General features: G+C 44.2%; 1 pseudogene; it reads left to right on the forward strand.

The window, feature by feature from the left end:
- The first annotated feature begins 3,762 nt into the window (after positions 1-3,762).
- On the forward strand, positions 3,763-4,514 carry LOC129332843 (U1 small nuclear ribonucleoprotein C-like; annotated as a pseudogene).
- Positions 4,515-16,691: the final 12,177 nt, after the last annotated feature.

Below are 16,691 nucleotides of genomic sequence, written 5' to 3' on the forward strand. Positions count from 1 at the left end.
GCCAGCCCAATCCACAGCCAAGGCCAAGCCCAATCTTTAACATCTGGGAAAATGTCCATGGTTGGGCGCAGCTGCAGCAGCTCCACAGGTGCAGCTTGCGACCAAATGACCCTCTGGTGTGAAAGTGGGATGATCTTATCCTGTGAAGGAGAAAGTCAAGGGACTGAGCACCTTCCAGCAACGGGGTTATGAACACCCAGTCAACCCGATCCGTGGCTGTATTTCCTCCTCTGCTGGGAGGGGCCTCAGCTGAGGGCATCTGAACAGAGCACCCAAATGGACAGCTGGTGACCCCCCCCCCCCAAATCTCTGTGTCAAGAGTAGTTTTCTGGGCAACTGCCTCTGTGGCAGGCAGGGGCTGCCGCCACTGCCCCCTCCCCCGCCGAGCCTCACCTGCAGAGGCTGGTGGACAGGAGAGTCCAGGTGAGGGGGGCTGCTGGCACAAGTCAGCGAGTCGGGTTGGCCACCATCCCAGCTCCTTCTTACCTGTTAGTCCTCCCTCGGTCCTTCCCGAGTAGGGACTTCAGAGTCAGATAACCTGCAAGGGGACTTGGGTGGTTATTGTTAGTCAGACAGTGTGATTTTGCCCTTCTTTCTTAAGCGAGTGCAAAGTGCTCCCAGATTTCCACTAACGTCACCCCAGTGCACTCCTGGCCTGCCATTGTGAGTACCCACTCTCCTGCCTCGCACTCAAAGTCCCTGCACCGGGAGCTGACCAGCAGAGCCTCCAGCCACCACCCACTTACCTGAGTTCATCAAGAGTGTAGCTGGAGGTTTTGTAAGGTGTCTGGGCAGGTGATTGGGTGTGGGGAGGGGGACTCCTCCACCCCAGAAGCACACACGGATTGGTCCCCACAGTAGTTGCCATCCTATGCCCCGTTCGGGCTGTGTGGGTGGAACTAAGCACTGGGAGAGGGGCCCAAGTTTTCCTGTTCAATGGGTACCTAGGGGCTATGGCTCCTTTTTTTGTGCTGTAACTTTCCACTGCTGCAGGAGGCATTCCCGGGCCTGGAGCAGCTTTGGAAGCCAACTAGCATGTGGCCTGCCCCCTCCCGCTTCAGCACCAGCGCAGGAACTTGCGCTGCACTTATGCCTCTGCCTGGTCGCTGAGTGTGCCTGCCAGCGACAACCCATCTGCGGTAGTGCGCCTCAGGCAGCCACCAGCAAAGGGGGGGTTACGCCCATGTAAGTGCCATTTACGCCTGCACAAGCCTTAGTTCTCTCCCTATGCACTTTCCACCCTCCTGCTTAGGATTGCACTGTATATGGCTGTCTCCAGAGTGAGATAAAGAACTGGGCTTTTGTTACGTATGATGCCACCTTCTTTCTACGCATTTATTGTTGATATTGTTACTTGTTACACTTTCAATAAAGATTTTGAAAATTAAAAAAAAAAAGAACTGGGCTTTAATTAAGCTTTCCTGGGTGAAACTAAAATTATCAATAATTGATAATCTGTGATAGCTGGATGAGAGCGGTTATCAGAGTCTTGAATAACCTAGAATGGGAGAGCAGATAAGGAGAAGATTGGCAGGAAGTGGAGGTGATTGATTCAGGAACTCCTGGAAGACCCTTTGCACCTCTCCGGGCGTGTGGGGCTGAAAGCTAGTTCCGCCTGGTGACTCACATGCCAGTAGTTTTCCAGCTCCCAGGCAGGAGTTGTCAGCTATTTTCTGCCTTGCCAGGCAGCGTTTCTGTGTTTAGAATATATGAGGAGAGGGGCTTATGATATTCATAAGCTTCCTATTAAAGTGAGGGCAGGCTCGACTGCTAGCAAAGAGCCAAAATCGTGATGATTGAAAAGGTCTGCCGTGAACACCCACATATTGGGAATGGATGACATTAAGGGAGAGTGGAAAAACAGAGGTCTGAAAAAGGTGGTTAAAGCACTTAAAAGTTAATTCAGAAAAGCTGGGATTTTAATTAAAATATCAACATATATTTTTATGTATGGTTTTTAAATTTAAATTCATGATTTCATAGTATGAGTTTTTAATTTTGTTGAGGTTCATGGCAAGTTTCTCATCAAAGAAAAATGTTGTGGTCTTAACAGGGGGGGAAGTCCAAATTTTACTGACAATTCTAAAATGTTGGTAGTGAAACTTGTTTTACTAACTGGTTTTTCAATATATGATTTTGAAGAATTATTTTTAAAATTTTTCATTCTTGGGTTTTCAATTTTAACATTTCAGATTAGAAAATTCATAGACTTCTTAGCAAAGAAACGTTAATCTTGAGAGGCACAATATGAAATCAAATAAATAAAAAGAATTTTATGACGTGAAGTCATAAAACTGTGACTCCTTGAATGTTAATGATTCTGAAAAGTGAATGTGTTGTTTCCAATTACAAATTCTTGATGTGTCAAACTTCTGGCAGCAAGAGCAAACTTAACTAAGGCTTGAATCCGTTGGATTCAACATGAAGGACTTGTGGAAGCCTCCTATGAATCTGTCCTTGTTTGGAGGAAGGAAGCTAACAGAATATGCACCAAAACTTAGTTCTAATTTGGGATGATCACATTCTTGATGGTTTGGCTCGTAGTCTGCTTGCTGCTCATGGGCAATGAGCCAGTTATTCATGGAGCAGTTTTCCTATGAGCAGCTCAAGTCTGTTAGCATATTCAAACAGTAATCAGAAGTCTTTCATGCATACACATTCTTACACATACACATTCTTGATGGGAGTCAGTCCCTCCGCAACCTGTCACCACTGCATGCCTCTCAGCGGCCAGCGATTATAAACTTTTAAAAATTACCATTTGATATTTATTTTAGCCTATTTTCGTAAATGCGTTTTCATACAGCTTCCATACATACAGATGTAGTACCTACCACCATGTCATTTGATTACCTGACCCTACCATCCACAATCTTGGAACGAATTTATTTCCTGTAAAAGCTGCTTCCAAGGTATAAAGAAATGAAACTGAAGACAGCGATTGCACAGCTGCAAAGCTGTTCTGCAGCTCCTCAAGTCAGGTGGTGGTGAGGCACAACCCACCAGTGTTCATGGCTGTCAAATACAACATGCCCAACTGCCAGACCTGTTTGCCATGAAGTTTGCGGCATCCCTAATTCTAGTGATTAATCAGACACCTTTAGAACACAGGTGACAGCTTTTGAATTACATGCAAAAACTGGCTGATGGATTAGAGAAAATTTTCAGGAATCTGTGTTTAAACTCAGCAAGAGTACCTGACAAAGCAGATACTCTTTTTTTACATCTCTTTTACATCTTTTTTTACATCTTTTCACTTTGCATCTTTTATCTACACTTGACAGCCAAACTGCATTTGTGGTTCAAATTATTGTCTCTTAAATAATACTTCTACTAGTTATTAAAAAAACAAACAAATCAGCCATCCAGTATCACATGAAACTATAGACAGTACATGTGTGAACATTTAAAAGATATTTAATTATTTCATTTATACCTCGCCTTTCTCACCAGTGGGGACCCAAAGTGGCTTACATTGCTCTTTTCCTCCAAGAGATCTAAGATGCACTCTAATGAAACAATTGTTGTTGTATGGGTTTGGAGTCTGATTGCTATGGGCTAATCTATGGACTTGTCCCAAACGGTGGGATAGTGGAGCGGTGGCTGCTCTTTAGGATGATCTCTTTGCCTCCATGTCTGCTGCCCTGGAGAGATGGTGGGGCCAGAACGGTGGAGCTGAGCTCATTTCTGCATGAAGGAAAACACGTTGCGTCACTTCTGGGAGAAATGTGTGCAGTTGGGAGAGTGGTGTCCAAAGCCAACATGCCCAAGTTTTATTGTGATTATTGTGATACTTACCTCACCCATGACTCTCCATCTGTAAGAAAAAAACCTGTTGTAGTAGAAGAAAACACAAAGAGAATGTGAAAGACTACTATAAAAAACAGATGGAAGAACAAGCACCAAGCCTGATTGATAAAACAACGGCTGCATTTCAACAAGGGAAAATCCCACCCACTCCATTCTCTGCTCCACCTCCAAGAGGAGCTATGATACCACCACCACCAAATATCCCTGGTTCGCCATGACCTAGTATCAGGGCTTTTTTTCAGGGGGAACACAGGGGAACGGAGTTCCGGAACCTCTTGAAAATGGTCACATGGCTGGTGGCCCCCGCCCCCTGATCTCCAGACAGAGGGGAGTTGAGATTGCCTTCCGCGCCGCTTGGCGGCTCAGAGGGCAATCTCAACTCCCCTCTGTCTGGAGATCAGGGGGCGGGGCCACCAGCCATGTGACCATTTTCTCCGAGGGCAACCCACTGAGTTCCACCACCTCTTTTCCCAGAAAAAAAAGCCCTGCCTAGTATGATGCCAGTACCCCGTATGGGTGGACCTCCAGTGATGCCAATGATGGGTCCACCTCCTCCAGGAATGATGCCAGTCAGACCTGCTCCAGGAATGAGACCGCCTAAGGGAGCACACATGCCAGTGATACCAGGGCCTCCAGTGATGAGACCACCATCCAGACCTATGATGTTCCCAACCAGACCAGGAAGGGCTCGTCCAGATAGATGAAGTGGAGTGGGAAGCACCATTCTTTTTATTTTATATATGCTGTTCTGTGACACAGGCTTGGGAATTGCATTGCCCAGAATACCACTCAAATCAGCTTTTTTTAAAAAAAGTTTACAAGCTCAACAGGTGTATGAGGGGGAGGAGGGGACAAGTAGGAGTCCTGGACTAATGCTTTAACAGTTTTCAAATCCATTTGCTTGTGAATTGTTAGAATAAAATGTTTATACTTACTATACACCATTTTTTTAAAAAAAATGTTGGACTAGGAATCTGGGGGATCCAGGTTCAAATCCTCCAGCTGCCATGGAAGTCTCCTGGGTGACTTTGGGCCAGCCACACACACTCAGCCTAACCTGCCTCACAGGGTTGTTATGAGGATAAATTGGAGGAGGGAAGAAAAAAGGAACACTAACCTGAGCTTCCTGAAAGAATGGTGGTGAAAAAAATAGATGATGCTAATATCCGTGTAGATGACTGGGGAAGGCAACGGCAAACCACCCCGTAAAAAGTCTGCCAAGAAAATGTAATGCGACATCCCCCATGGGTCAGTAATGACTCGGTGCTTGCTTGCACAGGGGACTACCTTTACCTTACCTAATATTGTCAGTGCTCTCTCCTCCAAAAGGGAATCAACCCAGCTAAGTGCTGCCTCTGGAATTCCTTACTGCTCAGCAAAGTGGGAAGCATATAACCCTATCATTATTGTTTACATTTTACCTGAAACACTGGGCTTTAGGTGTGCATTGCTATGCAGGCTCCTTCAGCCATACATACATCATTTATTCTATTCAGCGTACCTCTTTCTAATTCAAATAGTCCCGAAGTGCTTCTTGGAAGCCAAGCGTGCTTCTCTTGTGCTTTTATATGGAAGTCCAAATGTTAACCATGAATTTTAAAAAGGTCATTCCATTTGGTTGATCAGTGTAAATCGGGTTTTGCTTGCAGTCTCTCTCTCTCTGTGTCAAACCCAATGATCTTGCTGAGTAGCTTAGTCTGGCTGGATGGGCTGTGAGGTTGTAGCTACACTTCCTTATCTCACTGCAGTGAGTACAAGGAATTGGTGCAAGGAAGCTCACATCTCCAAAAGAAGAGGAGGTTTTTCATAGGGTGATCTGGTACCAGCCCTTCCGTAGACCAGCAGGTCTGTTTGCACAAGTCAAGTTGCATTGCAGCAACTGTTTGAAGCCGTAGGAAAATGGCTCATCCCTTTAAGTGGTAACTGCACAAGAGCATCAAACGGAGGCACACGCCTGAGACAGATAAACAGCTGGTTGATGTACTTTAAGGGTGTCAAGTCAAGCCACATGGCTATCAGGGCTTTAAGGTCACTCACAGACACAACCACCACTATTGCCACACTCTGCACAATTCACTGGTTGTCAAAGTCAAAAAAATACAAAGATCAGGCTGGTGTATTTATTCACTAATGGGTCTGCTTTTGAAATGGCTCCTGCTTACCATTCAAAGCCCCACATGTGCAATTTTGCAGTAAGTCAGCATTGGGTGAGCACGTGCTTGGTGTTCCTCCAATTGACATACAATTGATACTTCTTGTGAGAAAGTGTGAATCCAGGCCCTCAACATCTACTGAGGAAAGCCTCCCTGCTCCAGACTCCCTGGTATCTGTCTTCTTCATTTTATGCATCAGTTAGCACTTTCTCTGACTTTCAGGACTGAAGTCTGATGGCACCCTAGAGATCGAGATTTTCAGAGCATAAGATTTCAAGAGTCCTACCTTCCGTCTTCAGACACTTTCTCTGACCTGCTTCTCATGCACTCAACTTAGGCATGTAGGCAATTCACACTGCAGAGTTTGGGAGTTGTGCCCATCTCGTTCATAAGAGAGGTCGTGAAGCTCACTGGATAACTTGTTGGTGGGATGCTGTCTCGGAGGACGGCTAGCAAGCTGAACTGGGTCCAGTGTGACAGGGAACACTCAGCTCCAACCTGGTCAGTAGCAGTATGGGAGGAGCGGGTCCATCAGAAGTTTAATTGGTGTTTCAGATATTTATGATTTTAGCTTTAGCAATCATATGGATCCATGACTGTGTTGTTTGTTTATCTGAACTTATGTCTGTATTCTACAAGTTAAATACAAATTATTTTTAAAAAATGAAGAGAGAGAAAAAGTCCAATGGTCTGCTGCCTTGTCCACCACTCCCAGGTTCCCTATAATTCTTCTTCACATCTCTGTTGCTTTGTGGTCTCCTGTGCCCAAGGTCTTCCCCACCTCTCCTCCCTTTAATTGAACTATTCAGTTCTGCATTCACCCGATACAGAAAAGGAGTGTTATTTTTAGTGTTCCTTATTTGTTAAGGAGGACAGATAAAAAAGCCTATTTTAGGTCCAGGTCATCTAGTTTTGTGTATCACAGTCTTTATCGTTTTGCTCGGCCATCTTATTCATAATTCTCTCTAACCTTCCACTGTTGGGAGAGCGAACTGCTCATGGCAGAATTCCAATGCCTTGGCTGTTTATAAAATGCACAACTAGGGTATCCCAACTGAGACTGCAATATAGTTTTTTTCTCTGCTCTGTCCATGGTTGGTTATTGACCCGTTCCAGGGCAACCCCTTTTACTGTCTACCAGTTGAAAAATAATTTCCTTTGCCTTAGACAATACACATTTTACTAGGATTGTTCAGTGTTTTCACGTTCACAATGGCAGTTCTGTGTTCTTATATACCTGTATGTATCACCTTGGCAGAATTTGGCCTTCAGTTTCAGTTTCACACTTCAAGGGGTACCCAAATTTGTTTTCTTCTTTCCTAGACAAAGCGCATGTGCACCATTCTTGTTCTTTCAGTGCTCTGTTCTTCCAAAGGCACTCACATGATGCTGTGACTCTGAGATTTAGACCGTTTCTGCACGTCCTTAAAATGTGGGAACATTCCTGCAGCCAGCGCAATGATGTCAATCTTGGAAGTGACGTCATCACACACTGCCAGGAGCACGCCTGCTGTGGGATTGCCCAGGAGGTATTTTGTTTCCTGGGCCCATTTCCCATACCCTTCTCCCCACCCCCACCCCGACAGCCAGGTGAGTGGGGGGGGCAGAGGCTGAGAGCGGGTCAGCCCTAAGAGCAGGTCTGCAAGGCCCACGTGGCATCGACACAACAAGATGCCTTCCCCCCACTGCTCTGGAACACATGGAGGAGGCCGGCAGAAGGGGTACAGTAGCCCTGGGATAGCCCTTAACTCTTCCTCCTGTGACAACTCAAAGTCCCAGCAGAGGCGCCAGTGGTGGAGGAAGGGGAGGCAGCTCCCTGGACTCCTTCCCTCTCTCCCCCCCCCCCAACACTGGAATCTATTTTACTGGCAATTTTTGCTACTTAAAAAATGCTGCAAGGCCCCAATCCAGATGGCTAAAGTGGATTGGGGCCTCCTGGCAATTCTAAACTTCTAAATTGCCTGGAAATTAGCGTCACAGGCAGGGAGCTCTCTACAAGTGCAAACAGGAATGTGGCAAAGAAAAACAATGCACTGATAAAAAATCTGTGCTAGGTAAAGGGCACTGAACAGTCACACGCTCCAAACAGAATGCGATCGCCCAGCGCTTTTTATCTGGGAAAAGAGGTGGTGGAACTCAATGGGTTGCCCTCGGAGAAAATGGTCACATGGCTGGTGGCCCTGCCCCCTGATCTCCAGACAGAAGGGAGTTTAGATTGCCCTCGGTGCCAATGTGCAGCGCGGAGGGCAATCTGAACTCCCCTCTGTCTGGAGATCAAGGGGCGGGGCCACCAGCCATGTGACCATTTTCAAGAGGTTCCGGAACTCCGTTCCACTGCGTTCCAACTGAAAAAAAGCCCTGTGATTGCCTCTACCAACCCACAAGAGAAGGCGAGTGTGATGACATCACTCCCAGAAATGACGTCACGTTGGCACCAGTAAGTAAGGGGACGTAGCAACCCTACCTGCTCTGGCATGTGCTATAATGGGAGGCGGGTAAGTAGCGCCTGCACACAACATGCACTGCTGTTTGGGGAGGTTTAAGCCCGCAATGCATAATTTTTACTTTTTGAATTTTTTTGTAACCCTGGGGAAGTTGTCCCTGGTTGCAGGAGCCTCTATTGTGTTTCCAAGAGGCCTTGATCTGTGGGTTTAAGTATCTGCAGATCAAGGCCCCTTAGCTATGAGTATATGTGGTTTTTTCCCCTGACGATTTTTGCTGCTCAGATTGTTCAGCGAATAGCACAAGGTTCATTTACGGTGTATACTCTCCGTCCTTTCTTTGGCCCTATCACATCTGCTTCACAGTTTTCATTATTCTAGCACAGATCTGTGATGTGTTCACTCCTGCTCCCTGATCTGCCCACCACCATCCTTTAGCCCCAGCCTTAGCTCTGTCCCCAGGATTTCAGGTCCTCCTGAGCACAGGAGACTGAGCGGTCCTAATAATGCAAAGAAGGTACGCAAGCCTGCTCCTTGCTGCCAGAAGAATGAATGCATGTGGGTCAGGTGTGCACCGTTTCCATTTACCTTCAGGAAATGTGAAACTCTAGTCCATGACAGTGGTACAAATGGCAAAGACTGTGATCTCTGGTCTTGTGTTGACAGCTATGTAAAAGCATAATATGTAAATGGAGCTATTTCTGAGAATGCTGTTTCTTTCTCTAACTTTATCATGTTGCATCATGTTAAAATCTTAAGTCCATCTGTGCTCACCAGTCCATACAAAGGAGATGAATAATAGAGGATACTAAACTGATGGCCCTTGAAGGAAAGCCTGTATTTTCTGCCATGGTTTCCCTCCCCCAAGATGTGAAATTTTCACGCTTGGAATATTTTTGTATTGTCAGTATATATCTTGTCCTCTTTAAACTGCTGTCTCTTTGTGTAATAGATGGCTTTATTTGAGCTTTACTATGTTCAACTGGAGAGCAAGCCAAAACTGCAAGGCAGCCCAATGAGAAAAGCAAGAGAGGACCACGCCGAACAGGCAACCAGCAGCGCGTGAAGCCCTAATTTTGATCAGATTAATCAACTAGAGTTTTTGGTTGCCTGACTAGTGGAAGACAATTTTATTTGGCAAGACTGGATTTCATTTGGGATAAGAGATAAAGGGGAAACTTTTTAAAAAAAGAGTATTATGGTCCTGGTGTGTAAGGAACAGGTTGAATGAAAAGACGGATGACTCTTCTCTTTGGACGAGTATTTCTGTGGTTATGGAATTAATTCCGGCTGAAAGCCATCTCAGCACCACAGCTGTGGGCATGGTGGTCTCTGTCCGAATAATGGAAAAACTCCCATGTCCCTCTGAAGAAACAGACAGAGCAGTCTCAGAATGAGACGGTTTGATCTTTGACCCTTGAATCAAAACACTAATTTCTGACTAAAAGAGCTGCATTGGCTGCACTTCAAAGAACATGTGAAATGAGAAGAAGAGGAAGAGAGAGAGAGCAGCAGATGCAATCAGAGCTTCACTTCTCACTGCCCGAGGACCAAATGTAGGAATGGGACCATAATTTCCATTTCAGGGAGAAATGCCCAGCCCTCCACCTAGATTTCGCCCAGTGATTCAATATACTGGGGCTACATTCTGTTTCCATCAAGCCCAAGCATAAAACACTTTAGTGCTTGCATATGCTAAGAACTCTGGCCAAGTAGGACAATGGTTTTCCATCTCACACTTTGCTTAAATGTCACACCTCAGTGGACAGAGAGGGAGTCAGCCAAATTACTAGCATGTATTCTCTTCCTCTTGGCAGCGGGAAGATCAGAACAAATGGGGGTATGGAGGGGGATTCTCCATAAGGAGATTACAAATTCTTAGGACATGGAACAAGCGATGGATAAGCTGTATTTGGAAGAGGACCTGACACTGCTGTGGAATTTTTGTAGAGCACCATGGACCTCCATGCAGAAGACCTTACTGTCTGCGCCACAATTCAAGAGGAAGACAATCAAGAGAGAAAATGAAGTGCATTAAGGACATGGCTAATCTTTCAGGCAATCTTGTCCCTGTCTAAATAACCTCTCAATAAGGCTGGTCTAGTGGCTGATTGAGGATGCTGTCATAAAAGGGCATGGATGCTAGTCATGCCACAGAGTTTTCTCGACTTTTTTAGGTTAATGTCATGTTGATCCACCAGCTCAAATCACCCCAAGGTGACATTCTGTGATATGGTATACTGATATTACTAATGTTTCCTTACTGAGGCTACAACGTGGGTGTGGAATAGGTTACAGAGTACGTAATCTTCTGTGTAAACCTGCTCTTTGTGCAGGTTAATCTTTTATTTTTTTAAAAAAATACATAAATGTCAGAGAATCTGAGAAAACAAACTGAATGTGAAAGGAAAAAAAGCAGCGCCTGGATTTCTAATATCCTTCTAATACAATGTTTGCAAACTTTTCTTGCAACTCCTTCCCCCAAACCTTATTTCCTGCTGTGCGTGGACGCAAATGGTATAGCCACAGTCAACAGATGTAATTACCTTGCAATGAAAAGTCTCAACTGTAAACTTTTATAAAACACAAAGTTCAAGCATGTTCCTAATAAAGAAAATCAATCTGGTCAAGTCTCATATATTAAATGTAAAGAAGGAATTTTTTTAAAAAATCCTGTAATTACCTTCATGTGGAGTTACCCTTGAAGACTGTTCGGAGGTTAAACATAATGGCACATCTTCTGAGTGTCACCGTTGCGGGGGTGGACAGAACCCACATTTAGGATTGCCAACAAGCCTGGAGAGAAAATATTTTGTCCCTTTAACATGTGTGGAAATGGGCAAGTGAAGATTTTTGTGTCACACAAAAACTTACTTTCTCTTCAAAAGCAGTTTAACGAGATGTAATTTACCAGGTGATGTTATCACCTGGTAAAGTACATCTTGTTAAACTGCTTTTGAAGAGAAAGTAAGTTTTTTTTCTCCAGGCAATTGGCAACCGTATTTTAAAACTTTATTTTCATATCTTATTTATCACAGATAAGAAAAAGTTCCTAATCAAGTTGTACAATGATCATGTTTCTGAGGTCTTTTGCCATCTTTAAAGGTTGTCTAGAGAAAACACAGCAGCAGAAGTTTGGGATTGTTTTTCCACAGATATTCACAGATTATTCCTGTTTGCTTTGTCCCAGCAGAGTGAAGGGAAAAAATTAAATATGTCATGTTGTTTGCACAGCAATGCATACCACCATACTACAATTTAAAAATGTTTTCCTCTTCAACTCACTGCTTTTTAAAAACCACTCGAGGATACTTTTCTGTCTTACCAGCCTGCTAAAGATGTAAGTGGGAGTATCTCCTCATGCATTCCGGCTGCTGCGATGGTTGCCAACTGACCAGGGGGAAAAAAACTAGAACAATAGATGTGCAACAGCTTCTATTATGACTCAGTGGCCTGCAGTTTCCATGACGGCTGGCCTGCTCTTTTGCCTTTAACTCTAGCTCAATGTGATGAAATCAGCAGGTGAAAATGTTCACAGCATGGAAATGTTTAATGTTTTATTTGTTTGTTTGTTTATTCATTTATCTATCTATCTATCAGATTTATACCCCACCCTCCCGGTGGGCTCAGGGTGACTGACAACAGAGGAAAACATTATGCAATAAAATCATAAACAATTATATAAAAACAATATTTAAAAGCTCAGTACTGAGCTTTTGTACTGAGCTTTTAAATACTTGTAAAATAATTTTATAAATGATCTTCTTGTACCATAGGACATCAAATTGTACAACTTTTGTATATATAAAAGCTTAGGAGCTCTCTGTGTAGCAGAAAGAGAACACATTCCTACACTTTTAATGGATGTTTGTTATAATGTCATGTAAACATATGCCCCATGTTTGTGCCCTTTAATTAGTTTGTCTGAATAAATAGATTTTTTTTAAAAAAAAAAAAGCTCAGTACAATCCAGAGTACAAGACTGGCGCCATAAACAATACAGGCCACATCAAATTCTGTAAAAAAAACAAGGGACACCTGCGGCACACACCTCGGGCGGTCAACAATGGAACACGTGGGCAGGGGGACAGGCAGGGGACCAAGTTGTTCTTGAACACACAGCTGCAGTGGTGATTGAAAAGCTGATAACCCAGGGCTCCCCAGATCTTATTTGATGCCACAAATGGAGTGGAAAACCCAGATTCCAGCTGTGTTACTGTGTGCTTGAAAGTAATTTGCCTTACCAACTGCTTCAGGATTTTACTTTGTTAGGCAAGCCTTTAAATGTGAATGTCCACTGGACTAGTTTGCATGGCATGAAGCCCCATTTTGCAGCAGATTCTAATCTGAGTGAGATTGGAGGAAAATGTTCTGTTGCTTTAATAGACGCTTCATGTGTGGAAAGGGGCAAGTGCTTCCATGGCAGAGTGGGGATTTGAACCTACACCTCCTAGCAAGCTTCCATGGCAGAGTGGGGATTTGAACCTACACCTCCCAGATCATGGTCCAGCACTTGAAGATCACTCTGGCTCTTTTTGCTTGTTATTTTTCCAGATCTTGAGGCTGGAGGGTGAAGAGAATTGAAGAGGCTTGAAAGAGAGTCTCTTTACACGAGATGCCTTAGCGCGTGTTTGTCAGGTGTAGGGAGACACAATATTAGATGGGAAGCATAGTTTAAAAAGACAGAGCTGGCCGGAACACTCCTCAGAGGGTTTGTTAATTTCATCTTTTCCTCCTGAAAGGCTCTGTCAATTTCACCTCTCCGGACTAAAAGTGTGTGGGATCGCAACTAGAGATCAGCGAGGAATGGAAACGGGCTGGAGCTGCCTTCCAGAGCCAGACTTGGACCTGGAGAGGTTATAATGGGCTGAAGTTTCCCTTCTGGCATTTCATGGCCCCTTCACATAGCTCTAGTGTATAGCAAAGCATATGCCCTGCCTCCGGCTCTGTCTTTTTAAGCTACCCTTCCCGGCTAACATTGCATCTCCCGACACATCTTGTTCACGTGTCATATGTCGCATGCAGAGAGACTCGGAGACTGAAACATTTGAATGAAATCTTAACCATGTTCTGTGCTGCACTCTGAGAAAATATAAATTATTTCTTAGAAATGTTAGTTTCTATGCATGGAAATATGCCTTGCCTTTTCATAATAAATTCACATTGAAATAGTAATAATTTACCTAAGGCCGTTGAAACTTCAATTCTTTCTCCCCAACCTTGGTTCAGAGGCACTCACCCCACCTTCGGTTTTGAGGAAATCTGGTCTGAAAAGCTAAATGCACACAAAGAGGTCAATTATGGCTTGAATTACTTAAAGTCAAGGCACACGAGAGGAAGATGTCGTCATTTTAAGACTCGGCGTGTCTAAGTGCACTGCCAGGAAGAAGTTGTAGCAGCAGAACAAGAGAGTTGCGTTGATGATTTATATGACTTGGCTTAAATACAGGTACAAAAAAAACCCCTACCCATCTTCAAAACCTCTCTTTCTGTGAGGTAATTGCTATCCAGTATCTATGTCCTGGTATTTTCTCACTTTAGATCCCAGTAAGATCAGTTGTAATACTGTAATTGACTGGTGCAAAGGTATAAAAAGAAAGAAAGACACAGCAACATTCAGGCTAAAGCACTTACTCTGTATACTGCTTTGTTTAGGGTGGAAAGTCAGTTCACACGTTACTGTGATTACAGGGACCGGTGGGTAGAAATGAAGAAGACAGAGTTCTCCCACAGATGCACCATTTGATACATCAGTTTGGATATTTGTGATTCAAAAACACCAGAGTACAAGACTAACTTTTTCTGCAATGTAGACCCCTGACATAGTTTGGAGTTTTTAATGGGGTCTAATGTTCGGGGATCTAAGAGTTTGAAGGCCAAATATTAGAAGACACTTTTAATTTGAAATATAATGTTGAGAAGGGGACCGTCTGTTTTACAAAATTAAGGACCAAGCTGCGCAGGATTGGATCCTCCAACATGAAATTGTTGTCAAAAGCAGTCATGAGACCCTCATGTTCCTCAGAGAGGAACTACACAAGGCATGAGGGTATGTATCGAGTCCTGCAAAGTTCTCTGGGAAGGGTAGTTTAAAAAACAAAACAAAAACAGCTGCTCCAGCAGGGGAGAATCACAACTGGAGGAACTCTCTCTCTCAATCTCTTTCTCAATTGGACTTTTGAAAGAGAGCGTCTCTCCATTCGAGCAGCTACTCTTTGTAAGGAAATCCACCCGGCTCGGTTTTCCTTCAGGAGCTCAGTGATGGGGCGGGTGGGGGGGATGTAACAGGAGGCAGGACAAAAGCTGAAAGAGCGAAGGAAAATCAACGCTGCAATTTCCTGCCAGGACAAGAACAGTGGGAGAGACTGGGTTTCTCTCTCGCATGCAAAGCACTTCGGGTTTTTCCCCATCTCCTGTTAGGTTGTTCCCCACCCAACCCAACCCCACCCGCATCCTGAGCTCCCAGAGGATTTTTGAAAGAGAGAAAGAGAGAGTCCCTCCAGTAGCGATTCTCCCCAGCAACGAGCAGCTGGGGTCTTTTTTAAGACTACCCCTCCCAGGTAAGCTTGCAAGATCCAACATGTGAAGATCACGTGTCTGGCATCTCATGTAATTTGGCTGTCAGTCCAAAATGGCTCTATTGGACTGCTTTTAGCCCCAATAGGGGGAAACAACATTTATGTGTATTCTGCTTATCTATTTTTCCGGCTGGAGGTTTTCAGGAAGAGTTAGCCACTCTCCTCTTTCCTCAGTGCCACGGCCCAATCCATATTGCTTACCTTGTCGCTGATTTTTTAAAATCTGAATTACATGTCAGGGGAGCTGATGCCTGATCTTTAACATCATGCATTGTTTGGTCCCAACAAATGCTGGTATGGAACTATCATATGCCACAACCGTATGATAAGGACAGACTTTCTTCTTTGTGCCTGATAAGTCAATGGATGCTCAGGAGCCCAGGAGAGCTTGATCTCATCAGATCTCAGAAGGGTCAGCCTTGGGTTAGTAATTGGATGGGAGACCTCCAACGAAGACCAGGGTTGCAGAGACAGGCAATGGCAAGCCACCTCTGTTAGTCAGCTATGACTTGAGGGCACTCTCCACCACCAAGTCACTGACCACACAACCACACTGTTGTGACCAATTTAGAAGGGGACAGCAATCTCTGCTGATTCTCCGCCACATGAGGCCCCCATGCTATTCCTGACCACCTGCTGACTTCCCCAGGGGCAAGGAACTGAACTCAATTCAGTGTATATCAATTCAAACCATTCCTATTCAATACTAAGGAGTGGCATCACATGATCCTTAGTCGTGTGTGAGGAAGTCATCCGACGAAAACTGAGAAACGCAAGTTGGCCCCAGTTTGGGCAGGGCATGGACGGGCTTGGACTTTCCTTCTTTGGTCAATCCACATGGGTTTCCTGTGGAGAGAAGAAACTGATATAAAACTGATTTGTTAATACTACGCTTGACTTGTTTGCTTATGTCTATTGTGGAGCTTTCTTCCCCGACTTGGTCATAAGAAGTATTTAGGACTGTCTTCTTGAAGAGAGAGATATTTATGGTCAGTTTGATATTTGTATGTTTCATATCCTATAGCTGTATTTGTATATGTGTTTATGAATGGATGTATTTATGAATTTACACATGTATATTTTTCTATGAAGTTATAATTATTGTATTTATATTTCTGCAGAGCACTTTGTATCAGCACTTAGTCACTTTAAGAGCAAATGTTACTTATTGTACGCTCAGAGGTATCCACTCTGTACTCCTGATTGGTTTTCCTTCGTGTCTTTAGTAATTATTGTCAGAAGAGCCTTGTTTGTGCTACTTGCAACCTCCAGGTGGGGACTGGAGATTTTCTAGAATTACAGCTGATCTCTAGACCACAGAGATCAGTTTCCCTGGGAAAATGGCTGTGTTGTAGGAACTATGGAACTATGCCATGCTAAACCCCACCCATCCCAGCTCTACCCCCAAATCTCCAGGAATTTCCTAACCCAGAGTTGGCAACCCTACCACCTCACTGAGTTTCATTTTGAAATGATACCTGCCATAGTCATTTTAGTTTTCCTGCTTGGTCCATGAACAAAAGCAAACTCTTTCTGCCATTAATTCTGTGCAGGATAATCTATTGCAGAGTAAAGATTGTACAAGAGGCAGGGAAGAACCTTCAGCCAGACCGGGGGTAAATTCAAGCAACGATTTTCATCGTGGAAATAGGACTACAAAAAAAGTGTCCCTCTTTTTGTCTTTGAAAAGCTGATGAGTATGCATTAGT

The sequence above is a fragment of the Eublepharis macularius genome, chromosome 6, assembly GCF_028583425.1.
Source record: "Eublepharis macularius isolate TG4126 chromosome 6, MPM_Emac_v1.0, whole genome shotgun sequence".
Lineage (NCBI taxonomy): Eukaryota > Metazoa > Chordata > Lepidosauria > Squamata > Eublepharidae > Eublepharis > Eublepharis macularius.